The sequence below is a fragment of the Loxodonta africana genome, chromosome 21 (genome assembly GCF_030014295.1).
Source record: "Loxodonta africana isolate mLoxAfr1 chromosome 21, mLoxAfr1.hap2, whole genome shotgun sequence".
NCBI lineage: Eukaryota > Metazoa > Chordata > Mammalia > Proboscidea > Elephantidae > Loxodonta > Loxodonta africana.
In genome coordinates this window covers 67772770-67785286 of record NC_087362.1, presented here as the reverse complement: position 1 = coordinate 67785286, position 12517 = coordinate 67772770, and the positions used below count along the sequence as shown (strand labels likewise).

Genomic DNA, 12517 nt, shown 5'->3' with positions numbered 1-12517 from the left:
AGGGCTGGGGAGAGGTAGGCTGGGAACAACCGCTGTACATCATAAGCCCTTCTGCATAATTTGATGGTTTAACCTTATGCATGCATTACCAATACTTTAATTTTGTTTTTATTTTTCAAAGAAAATAACTAGAAGGTTTGTTCTCATGTAGCTTTGTTTCATTCTGGAACCTTCCAATTAAGCTTTTGGCTAAACACATAAATATGATAATGATAATTATTCAGGAATCAGGAGGTTTGTAGATTAGCGTAATCAAGCTCAGCTCCAACACATCTTGGTTTTTCAGGATAATTAGACCACACTGGAAGCCCAGATGGGGTGAATGAGAAAGCCATGGGTGTCTGCCATATAGTAACAAGAAAACATCACACAAAACTACTCAACTAGCAATTGAAATTTGCATGTTAACTTAGTACCCAACAAGAAATGAATAAAAATGCTTGGGTTTGGGGCAAAATATTTTACTTTAAAAATCAAACATAGGACATAGGTTAAGTAATTAGTGTCCTACCCAACTCGTTTTAAGCCCTTACATATTAAAACAGCATCCCTAAAGCTAAAATTAGTTCCTTCTATATCTTATATTTTTTAAAAAGGCCACCTACTGTGAGCATCCTTGTTGTAAATTCACAAAATATAATTAACCTATTCATTCGTCTAACAAAGATTTACTGAGTCCTTACCCTATGCAGGAAACCCTCGTGCGGTAGTGGTTTAAGTACTATGGCGCTAACCAAGAGGTCAGCAGTTTGAATCCGCCAGGCGCTCCTTGGAAACTCTATGGGGCAGTTCTACTCTGTTCTATAGGGTCGCTATGAGTCGGAATCGACTCGACGGCAGTGGGTTTGGTTTTGGTTTGGTACCCTATGCAGAAAACCCTTGTGGCGTAGTAGTTAAATGCTACAGCTGCCAACCAAAAGGTTGGCAGTTCGAATCCACCAGGTGCTCCTTGGAAACCCTGTGGGGCAGTTCTACTCTGTCCTATAGGGTTGCTATGAGTCGGAATTGACACAACGGCAACAGGTCTGGTTTTTTGGTTTTTTACCCTGTGCGAGGCCCTGAGTTGGTGCCAAGAATGCAATGATGGAAAGACACGTAAGTCCCTAGTGTAGAATATGGACAAGTAAACAGGGAATTTTACCATAACATGGTTAGTGCAACAGAGCTAATACAGGTGAGACAGGACTGTGTGAGAGGAAAAACTGTATCTGATCTCAGATCTCAAGGCAGCAGTGAGAAGGATCCTGGAATGAAGTGATATCTAGGCTGACAGCTGGAGTGGGAAGGCCTAAGGGGATGTATCTGTCTGTGAGTTTAATGTGGCTCCTGGAATGGAGGACAAAGGCTGGGGAGCGGAGAGAATGGGGAACAGTGTAGGAGACTGGAAAGAGATAAGACTGGAGAGTTAAGCAAGAGCCACTCCCACAGGGTTTTGAAAGCAACAGAGCAATAGGAAGCCACTGAGGTCTTTTTTTAATTTTATTTTATTATTTTTTTTTGTGGCGGGGAGGAGCAGGCCTGGCATCATCAGATCTTCCTCAGAAAAATTCGTAATAGACTAGTTCACATTATTTTGCTTCTTTTCTCAAAATGCACACTTCTTACCATTTCTATTGTTTGTTGTTAGGGTAGTTGGACAAATATTTCAATAGCGGTTAAAAAAAAAAACTACTTGTCTGTTCCGAGGTATATAACTTATTCATTATCCGTTGCCCTCAAGTCAATTCCATCTCATAGAGACCCTATAGGACAGAGTAGAACTGCCCCATAGGGTATCCAAGGCTGTAATCTTTACAGAAAGGGTGCCACGTCTTTCTCCCTTAGAGCAGCTGGTGGGTTTGAACCACAACCTTTCAATTAGTGGCCGAGCACTTTAACCTCTGTGCCACCAGGGCTCCTTGGTATATACCCTATGTACCTAAAAGTGGCTATGCGAACAGACACATGCACACCTGTGCTCACTGAAACACTATTCATAATAACAAAAAGGTAGAAACAACCAAATGCCCATCAACAGATAAATGAATAATAAAACGTGGTACACACACAGTGAAATACTACTCGGCCATAGAGAGAAATGAAGTCCTGATACATGCTACAAGATGGACGTGAAATGAGTCAAAAACAAAAGACAAAGACTGTATCACCTCCTTTATATGAAAGGGCAAGAATAAGTAAATACATAGCAACCAATGGCTATTGACCAACGGCTAATGACCTTCATTTGCTGATATGGCACAACTCAAAATGAGAAGAAACAGCTGCAAACATCCATTAATAATCGGAACATGGAATGCACTGTGAGTCTAGGAAAATTGGAAATCATCAAAGATAAAATGGAACACAAAAACATCGCTATCATAAGCATCAGTGAGCTGAAATGGACTGGTATTGGCCATTTTGAATCAGACAATCATATGGTCTACTATCCCAGGAATGACAACTTGAAAAAGAATGGCATTGTATTCATCGTCAAAAAAAAAAAAGCATTTCAAGATCTATACTGAGGTACAACGCTGTCAGTGATAGGATAATATCCATTTGCCTACAAGGAAAACCAGTTAATACAACTATTATGCAAATTTACGCACCAAGCACTAAAGCCAAAGATGAAGAAATTGAAGATTTTTACCAGCTTCTGCAGTTTGAAATTAATCGATCATGCAATCAGAATGCATTGATAACTATCGGCGATTGGAATGCAAAAGTTGGAAACAAAGGATCGGTAGTTGGAAAATATGGCCTTGGAGATAGAAACTATGCCACAGATCACATGATAGAATTTTGCAAGACCAATGACGTCTTCACTGCAAATACCTTTTCTCACCAATGTAAACAGCAACTACACACATGGACCTCACCAGATGGAATACACAGGAATCAAATGGACTACATCTGTGGAAAGAGGCAACGGAATACTAAGTATCATCAGTCAGAACAAGGCCAGGGGCTGCCTGTGGAACAGACCACCAATTGCTCATATGCAAGTTCAAGGTGAAACTGAAGAAAATTAAAATAAGTCCATGAGAGCCAAAGTACAACCTTGAGTCTATCCCACCTGAATTTAAAGACCATCTCAAGAACATATTTGACCTGTTGAATGCTAATGACCGAAGACCAGACGAGTTGTGGAATGACATTAAGGACATCATACATGAAGAAAGCAATAGGTCATGAAAAGACCAAAGAAAGAAAAGACCAAAATGGATGTCAGAAGAGACTCTTAAACTTGCTCTTGAACATCAAGCAGCTAAAGCAAAAGGATGAAATGATGAAGTAAAAGAACTGAACAGAAGGTTTCAAAGGATGGCTCAAGAAGACAAAGTAAAGCATTATAATGACATGTGCAAAGAACTGGAGATAGAAAACCAAAAGGGAAGAATATGCTTAGCATTTCTCAAGCTGAAGGAACAGAAGAAAAAATTCAAGCCTTGAGTTGCAATATTGAAAGATTCTATGGGGAAAATATTGAATGACGCAAGAAGCATCAAAATAAGATGGAAGGAATACAGAGTCATTATACCATTAAAAAAATTGGTTGACATTCAACCATTTCAAGAGGTAGCATATGATCAGGAACAGACGGTACTGAAGGAAGAAGTTCAAGCTGCACTGGAGGCACTGGCGCAGAACAAGACTCCAGGAATTGATGGAATATCATTCGAGATGTTTTTCAGCAAATGGATGTAGTGCTGGAAGTGCTCACTCATCTATGCCAAGAAATTTGGAAGACAGCTACCTGGCCAACTGACTGGAAGGGATTCATACTTATGCTTATTCCCAAGAAAGGTGATCCAACCAAATGTGGAAATTATCGAACAATATCATTACTATCACAAAACCAATTAACATCACATGCAAGCAAAATTTTGCTGAAGATTTTTCAAAAGTGGCTACCACAGTATATCAACAGGGAACTGCCAGAAATTCAGGCCAGATTCAGCAAAGGATGTGGAACCAGGGATATTATTGCTGATGTCAGACAGATCTTGGCTGAAAGCAGAGAGTACCAGAAAGATGTTTACCTGTATTTTATTGACTATGCAAAGGCATTCGACTGTGTGGATCATGACAAATTACAGATAACATTGAGAAGAATGGGAATTCCAGAACACTTAATTGTGCTCATGAGGAACCTGAAACATCTTACATCTTGGATGAACCTGGAGGATATTATGTTGAGCAAAATAAATCAATCACACAAAAAAATGCATTTTTCTCAATTTTATGAAATGGCATGAATATGTAAATATACAGAAACAAATGTTCATTAGTGGTTACCAGGGGTGAAGTACTCCCTAGGTAGTAGTCACTTTTCATTTACTGAAATGGAAAAGGTAGCACCAAATATGGGTGAAGTTTGCACAGCATGACCAATGTAACTAATGTCAATAAGCTGTACAGAGGGAAAGGTGGTGAATGGGAAAATGCTAGGTTGTGTATGGTTTTGCAACAATAACAACAATCCAAAAAAGGGAGGAGAGAGGGCTACAGATGCTGATACTAATTAGAAATAAGCAATCCCATCATGGAATCAGTTCTCTTGATTTGGGCCATGGTCTCATGGGACAATCCCGTCAATTGGCACAATCCAGTTCTTAAAGTTTATGTCCTACCTTCCAGTATGATGAGTAGTGTTTGGGGTCTTAAAAGCTTTACGAGTAGCCATCTAAGATACAACTACTGGTCTTTATCCATCTGAAACAAAAGAGAATGAAGGAAACCCAAGAATCACAGAAGGAACTAGTCTACAGGACTAATTGTCTACATGAGCCACTGCCTTCTCCACCTTGAGACCTGAAGAACTAGATGGTGCCCACTACCACTACAGAACATTCTCATCAGGAATACAATAGATAAATCCTGATAAAAAGGTAGAAAAATGTGGAAGAGAACTTCAGATCCTTAAAGAATCCAGGCCTACTGTACTATTGAAGTTGGAGGGATCCCCAAGACTATGGCCCTGAGTTCTTCAACCCTTGAATTGAAGCTATCCCTTTAAACTAAGTTTAACAGTTTAGCCCAAAGAGTAAAATAAAGATTATCGCCCTTGAGGACTACGTTCCTTTAAAAAAAAAAAAAAAAATTATATAAGATCAAAGAATCAACGGCTATTTTAAAGCACAGATTGGGAAGTTGCGGCGGCGGGGGAGCGGTGGTAGGAGGAAGATTAAGAAAATGGAAGTGAAACAACTAGAACAGATCAGTGTCTAGAAACTGTGGAAAGGGAACAGGTTTGGCTGCGTATGTTTTCACCAAAAATAAAATTAAATGTTTAAAAAAATAACTAATTGTAGAGTGCTATTTACTTTACAAAGGAGCCCTGGTGGCACAACCAGTTGAGCGCTCAGCTGATAACCAAAAGGTTGATGGTTCAAACCCACCGAGCAGCTCTATAGGAGAAAGACCTGGTGATCTGTTTCCATAAAGATTACAGCCAAGAAGACCCTAAGGGGCAGTTCTACTCTGTCACATTGGGATCGCTGTGAGTCAAAATTGACTCAATGGCACCTAACAACAACATTTAGTTTACAAAGCAGTACCATATGTTGTTATTGTCGTTGTTGTTAGGTGCCATTGAGTCAGTTCCAACTCATAGCAATCCTATGCACAACAGAACAAAATACTGCCCGGTCCTGTGCCATGCCCACAATCGTTGTTATGCTTGAACCCATTGTTTTAGCCACTATGTCAATCCACTTCACTGAGGGTCTTCCTCTTTTTTCATTGACCCTGTGCTTTACCAAGCATGATGTACTTCTCCAGGGACTGATCTCTCCTGACAACATGTCCAAAGTACGTAGGACATAGTCTCGCCATCTTTGCTTCTAAGGAGCATTCTAGTTGTACTTCTCCTAAGACAGATTTGTTCGTTCTTTTGGCAGTCCATGGTATATTCAATATTCTTCACCAACACCACAATTCAAAGGCTTCAATTTTTCTTCTGTCTTCCTTATTCATTGTCCAGCTTTCGCATGCATATGATGCAATTGAAAATACCATGACTGGGGTCAGGCGCACTTTAGTCTTCAAGGTGACATCCTTGCTTTTCAACACCTTAAAGAGGCCCTTCACAGCAGATTTACCCAATGCAATGCATCTTTTGATTTTTTGACTGCTGCTCCCATGGCGGTTGATTATGGATCCAACATTCTCTTCTCCATTTATCATGATGTTGCTTATTGGTCCATACTGAAGGCTGTGATCTTTGATCCTCATCAGTAAATGCTTCAAGTCCTCTTCACTTTCAGCAAGCAAGGTTGTGTCATCTGCATAGAGCAGGTTGTTAATGAGTCTTCCACCAATCCTAATGCCCCGTTCTTCTTCACATAGTCCAGCTTCTTGGATTATTTGCTCAGCATTCAGACTGAATAGGTATGGTGAAAGGATACAACCCTGACGCACACCTTTCCTGACTTTAAACCACACAGTATCCCCTTGTTCTGTTTAAACGACTCCCTCTTGGTCTAAGTACAGATTCCTCATGAGCACAATTAAGTGTTCTGGAACTCCCATTCTTTGCGATGTTATCCATAATTTGTTATGATCCACACAGTCGAAAGCCTTTGCATAGTCAATAAAACACATGTAAACATCCTTCTGGTATCCTCTGCTTTTAGTGATGATGCGTTTGACATCAGCAATGATACCCCTTGTTCCATATCCTCTTCTGAATCCATCTTAAATTTCTGGCAGTTCCCTGTCAATGTACTGTTGTAACTACTTTTGAATGATTTTCAGCAAAGTTTTATTTCTGTATGATACTAATGATATTGTTTGATAATTTCCACATTCTGTTGGAATGTGCTATGCTAGAATAGCAAAAATCATATACATTGTACAATCATATAGACTTGATTGAAATCTATGATTCCTCACCTTAATCTTAGATCCAAGTTATTTGACTTCTCTAAGCCTGTTTCCTCAGTTCATAAATAGCAACAAGAATGTATAACTCAGAGGGCTACTATAAATTAAATTAGAAATCAAACAATAGAATTGTATTATCTGTGCTTTTAATTTATGTAAATTAAACCATGACATTATTCTCTCTGAAAAAAAGAAAGAGTAAAATAATAAACAATTCCACTCAATGTGCATGTACCCCAGAGCAAACATGGAATGGGAGATATCCTCCATGGCACCCTTAACCCCCCAAAATTCATGTCTTTGCCACAGGTAAAACACATTCATCCCCATCATATCATCCCCAAAGTCTTAAATCAACTCCAAATCCAAAACCTCATCTTAGGGATCACCTACATCAAATATGGGTGAGACTTCAGGTTCAGTCCATCTTGAGGTAAAATTCCTCTTCATCTGTGAATCTGTGAAGTTTAGATTATAAGTTACCTGTTTTCAAAGTACAATGGTGGAACAGGTGCAAGGCAGACATTTCCACTACAAATGGGAGAAACTGGAGGGAAAGAATGGATAACAGGCACCAAGCAAGCCCAAAACCCAGAAGAACAATTTACACTAGCTCTCAAGGCTTGAGAATAATCCTCTTCTCTGAGACCATCAAGGCAATGGCCCTGCCCTCCAGGCTCTGGGTATTAGCCAGGCTCTTTGGGTTCTGGATGGAGGCCCTGCAGCCCTGGGCTTCAGCTCTACCTTCCAGGCCCACTGAGACAGTAACCCTGCTCCCTCAGCTTTAGGTGGCCCCATTCTCCTAGCCCATCTGAGTGGAAACCCCCTTAAACCCAGCGGGCCCCATTCTTTTATCCTTTGGGCATGGCAGCCCCACCCCCTCAGTTTTGGGCCGTGGCCCCATCCCCCTGGCAGCCCCACACTCCAGAACCAAGTTGGAGAAGATTCGACTCTTTGAAATCTAGGAGGCTGTGGCCCCACCTTTGAGATCCAGGGAACAGCGGCCCCACCCTTTGAAAGTGAGGCATCTCTGCTTTCCATGCTCCTTCTAACAGTTCTGTTGATCTCCGAGCTGCTCCAGGGATGGTTCTTTTCTCTTCTTGGAGGACAACAAATGTATCTCCTTTGTTCTGTTTTCTTCCTATAGAATTCCAAGGCAGACAGTGTTCTCTCCTTTCATTCTTTCCCTGTCACCTTCAGTCTATGCTGGTAGGTTTCCTGTTGTGGTAGTTGGTTAGATCCGTCAGTCACAGGCTTAATCTCTTTAATAAAAGTTTGTGAAAATTCTAGGGCACATGTCCTTAGTTTGTACAACAGAATTTTTCAAATCTTTAAGTTCTGTTTTTATTTTGCACAGCCCATTTTTAAGTCCATCTCTTTCCTTTCACATTTTACTATCAGTGGCAAGGAGAAATCACATGGCCCCTTTAAGGTCTTGCTTGGAAATCCCTTCAGCTAGGTATTTAAGTTCATCACTTACAAGTTCTACTTTCCACCAAACATCTGAATGTGATTCAGACAAGTTCTTTGTAGCTGCAAAAAGAACATTGCTTTTTTTCCATTGTCCAATCACACATTCATAGTTTTCTTTTAAAGCTTCACCAGCAGCAAATTTAACACCCACATTTCTACCAATATACTGTTGCTGATGCCATGTATATTCTCTAAGATGATAGAGACTTTCTCTGTAGGTATGCTCACTTCCTTCTAAGCCCTCATCAGAATTGTCTTTGACATCCATAGTCCTACCAACAGTCCCTTCAACACAATCCGGGCTTTTACCTTAGGCACCTTAAAACTCTTCCAGTCTCCAACCATTACCCAGTTCTAAAACCGCTTTTACATTTCAGGTATCTGTTAGAGCAGCACCACACTCCTGGTACCAAATTCTGTCTCAGTTATTTAGTGCTGCTATGACAGAAATACCACAAGTGGGTGGCTTTAACAAACAGAAATTTATTTTCTTGTAGTTTAGGAGGCTAGAAGTCCAAATTCAGGGTGCCAGCTTTAGGGGAAGGCTTTCTGTCTGTGTTGGTTCTGAAGGAAGGTCCTTGTCTCTTCTGAGCTCCCACTCCTGGGCAGTCTTCATGTGCACTGGCATCTCTCTTCCCTCATCTCTACTACTTAGCTTGCTTGTTTAATCTCTTTTGTATCTCAAAAGAGATTGATGCAAGATACACCCTAATACTGGCTCATTAACATAACAAACATAACTTAATTGTCATTAACCTAACCTAATCCTGCCACATTAATATAACAAACATAACCCATTCACAGATGTGATTATAACCACAGGCAAAGGTTAGGATTTACAACACATCTGATAATTTTATCAGATCACAAAATGGAGGACAACCACACAAAACTGAAAATCATGGCTTAGCCAAGGTTGCACATATTTTGGAGGGACAGAATTCAATCCATAACAGTACCCTTAATTAGTCTTGGTTCCAGTGTGTCTCTCATAGAATGAGTATCTCACTACACTGAGAGTGAGTCTGATGTTTGACCATTTTCCAAAAAACATGGCCACCAAATTCAAGTCAACAATATCATTTTTTACTTAACTGAAGGACCAGCAGTCTATCTCAACTCTGGAGGAAAAACTGGCTATAGCATTCCTAAGAGATAAATAATATGTCAGTCTTCAGTAAGAGATATAAACCCAGCACAAAAATCTTCTACAAATCTCACTTCCGGTTAGAATGTAAAAGGTCACAGTGGATCATCATTTCCACTTAAGATAGGAAAAGATAGGGAAAACCCTTCACAGGTAAGAAGAGATTAGTGGCCACTGGCAGCATCTGGTGATCTGGGCATGGGCAGGCACGTGATTAAAAACAAGAAACAAACCCATTGCCTTTGAGTCGATTCCAACTCATAGTGACCCTATAGGACAGAGTAGAACTGTCCCATAGGGTTTTCAAGGAGCAGCTGGTAGATTTGAACTGCAGACCTTTTGGTTAGCAGCCATAGTAGCTCTTAACCACTGCACCACCAGAGCTCCTAGGCATGTGATAGGGCCTGCCAAAGTCAGAGGGCTCTGCTCAGCTAAGAAGAAACCACTGATACTTTAAACATCTGCATGGGCTGGAGGGACAGATGAGAAGATGCAGAAGCTCAAGAGGAGGAGATAGTCTTCCTCTTTGGCTAAGTGGGTGGCAATTCAGGAGGCTGAGAACTGAACCAAAAGCAGAAAGAGATCTCCACTGATTTCTGATGCTTGAATCTAAAGTCCCACTAGAAGGGGTGGGTGGTCTGTAAGGCACACAAATCATATCTTGCCCGTAAGACATCTGAAATACAGGTGAACCCTAAAACTAACTAAAACTGCAACCTAACCCCAATTCAGTTCAATTATTGATGGGATCTGAGTGACTAGCCCCTCATCCTAGGTGACTGACAGATGAAAAGGTTTGCCCTCTCTAGAGAAAAAAACATTTACTCCAGACACTTTGGTTATTTTAAACAAGACATCTAGCATATAATAAAATAGTATGATATGCAAAGAATCAGGGAAATATGACCATTATCAAGAGAAAAAACTACCAATATATGCAGACCCACATATGACCCAGATGCTGAAATTGGCAGATAAGAATTTTAAAATAGCCATTATAAATATGTTAAATAAATCAGTGCATAAGATGGACAGAGGTGATAAAAAGATGCAGATTTTCAACAGAGAAATAGACTCATAAAAAAATTAAAATGGACATTGTCTTAAGTTGGGTTCTCTCAAGGAGCAAAACCATTGAAGCATATGGATAAATACATAGAGACAGATTTATTTCAAGGAAATGGCTTACACAGTTGTGGAGGCTGGCAAGTCCCAAATCTATGGGTCAGCAGCAGGCTGGAGGCTTCTCCTGACTAACGTGGTAGCAGGGGCAGACAATACCAAAATCTGTAGGTCAGGCAGCAGGCTGCTGGCTCAGAGAGTTGTAGAAGCTAGTGAATCCAAACTCTGCAGGCTGCTGGCTCACGTCACAAGAACCTAAGTTCAGAGAATGATGAAGCAAATGTAGGATTGAGGAAGAGACAGAGTTTGCCAGAACATTCACGTATTAGATGCAGGCCACACCCCAAGGAAACTCTCCTTTCAACTGATTGGCTTCTCACATGAGATCACAAGATGGAGGATGATTACACAATATCTGCCAACCCACTGAGAATTATGGCCTAGCTAAGTTGGCACATAACCTTAACCATCACAGACATTCTAGAACTGAAAAATACAATACTGCATGGTATTAATACCAATTGAGCATAGAATTAGAAAGGATCAGCAAACTAAAAAACACATCAACAGAAAAACCCAACTGAAGCAAAGAGAAAACAAAGAAGAAAACAGAACACAGCATGAGAACATCTAGGGCAATATAAAAAGGACTAACTGTGGTGAAAAGTTTCCAGGCACTCCTTGGAAACTCTATGGGGCAGTTCTACTCTGTCCTGTAGGGTCACTATGAGTCGGAATCGACTCGACGGCAACGGGGTTTTTTTTTTTTTTCGGTGGTGAAATAAGTTCTTTTATACAGCTTTTTGCCTTGCTTCTCTGGAAAAACAGCTTGAGAGATTTTTCCTCTAAGCCCTGAGAAGTCACCTTTGCCCTAGTTTTCTAGCCCAGAGGATTTGGCACTTTGTCTAGGTTGATTGACATTTCCTGGATAAGCCGTAAACAACTTAGTTTTGATACTTTTTGTCAGGTACTGGGCAGCAACCTGCCCTGTGATTGGTATGCATCTTGCAGGGATTGGTCAATATACTATGTGAATGAAGTGACTATGGACTATGCAAATGAGGTGACTCTAGCCTACTATACAAATGAAGTATCTGTGTGGCCTACCAAGAGGGGATTGGTGAGTTTGCAGCCCTGCTGGGAGTGGCCATGCCTTGAAATTAACAAGAAGTTGTACATATATACGGCCAACCCCACAGAATTTTTGAGATAGAAGGAAGCAGAAGGAAGAATGAAAAGAGAAGAAACATGGAGAGAGAGAAGGCAAGGAATCACCTAAAAGACTGTAACGTGGGTCAAAGGCTGTAACACTGAAGACAGCCAGCTGCCCAGAAGCTGATAGCCGAGCTGATGGCAATAGGCTTGGAAGGGGCCCTGTGCAGAGTCAGTGATGACAGACGGCAGGGCCAAGAGGAACCTGTCCTTAGGGGCTAAGAAGAGCCCATCCACAGGGGGTCAAGAGGAGGCCTGTATGGTAGAGAGGAGCTGAGAGAACTATACTGCAGTGAAAAAGGGAGACTCTGCCTACCTGCTCCCTGATCCTGATCCTGAGCTTTAGCTCGTTGATCCTGATCCCAAGTTGTATGCTGTTAATAAACCACTTAACCATGAGTATGGTCTGTGAGTTCTGTGTGGTCATTGCAATACATTATTGAACTCAGAAGAGAAGAAAAGAGTGCTGTGGGAGGGGTGGCTGGTGTCAGAATTGGTAAAAAGATTGGAGGGTGAGATATTCTGACCCCTTTCTCAAGAGAGTCAGTTTTGGGTTGATCCTGGTCATTACACCCCTTAACTTTAGATAAGTTCTGATGCTACTACCACTACTAACATTTTTCTGGGGAAAATGCAGAACAGAATTTCAAATTCTCGTGAACTCTAGACTTTCTGGAGCCATGGAAGCTGGAT

At 40.9% G+C, this 12517-nt stretch overlaps 1 long non-coding RNA gene across 16 annotated transcripts in view; it reads right to left on the bottom strand.

Moving 5' to 3' along the window:
• LOC111752347 (uncharacterized) overlaps window positions 1–11707 on the bottom strand; it is a 234744-nt gene extending 223037 nt beyond the window's left edge. For 4 of the 16 annotated variants that reach the window (XR_010318902.1, XR_010318907.1, XR_010318906.1 and 1 more), the window contains exon 1: window positions 10680–11707. This is a non-coding gene — a long non-coding RNA (uncharacterized LOC111752347). The remainder of the gene's footprint in view (window positions 1–10679) is intronic. The other 12 variants (XR_010318899.1, XR_010318908.1, XR_010318914.1 and 9 more) reach the window with 7 other exon arrangements.
• Between the last annotated feature and the right edge of the window lie 810 nt (window positions 11708–12517).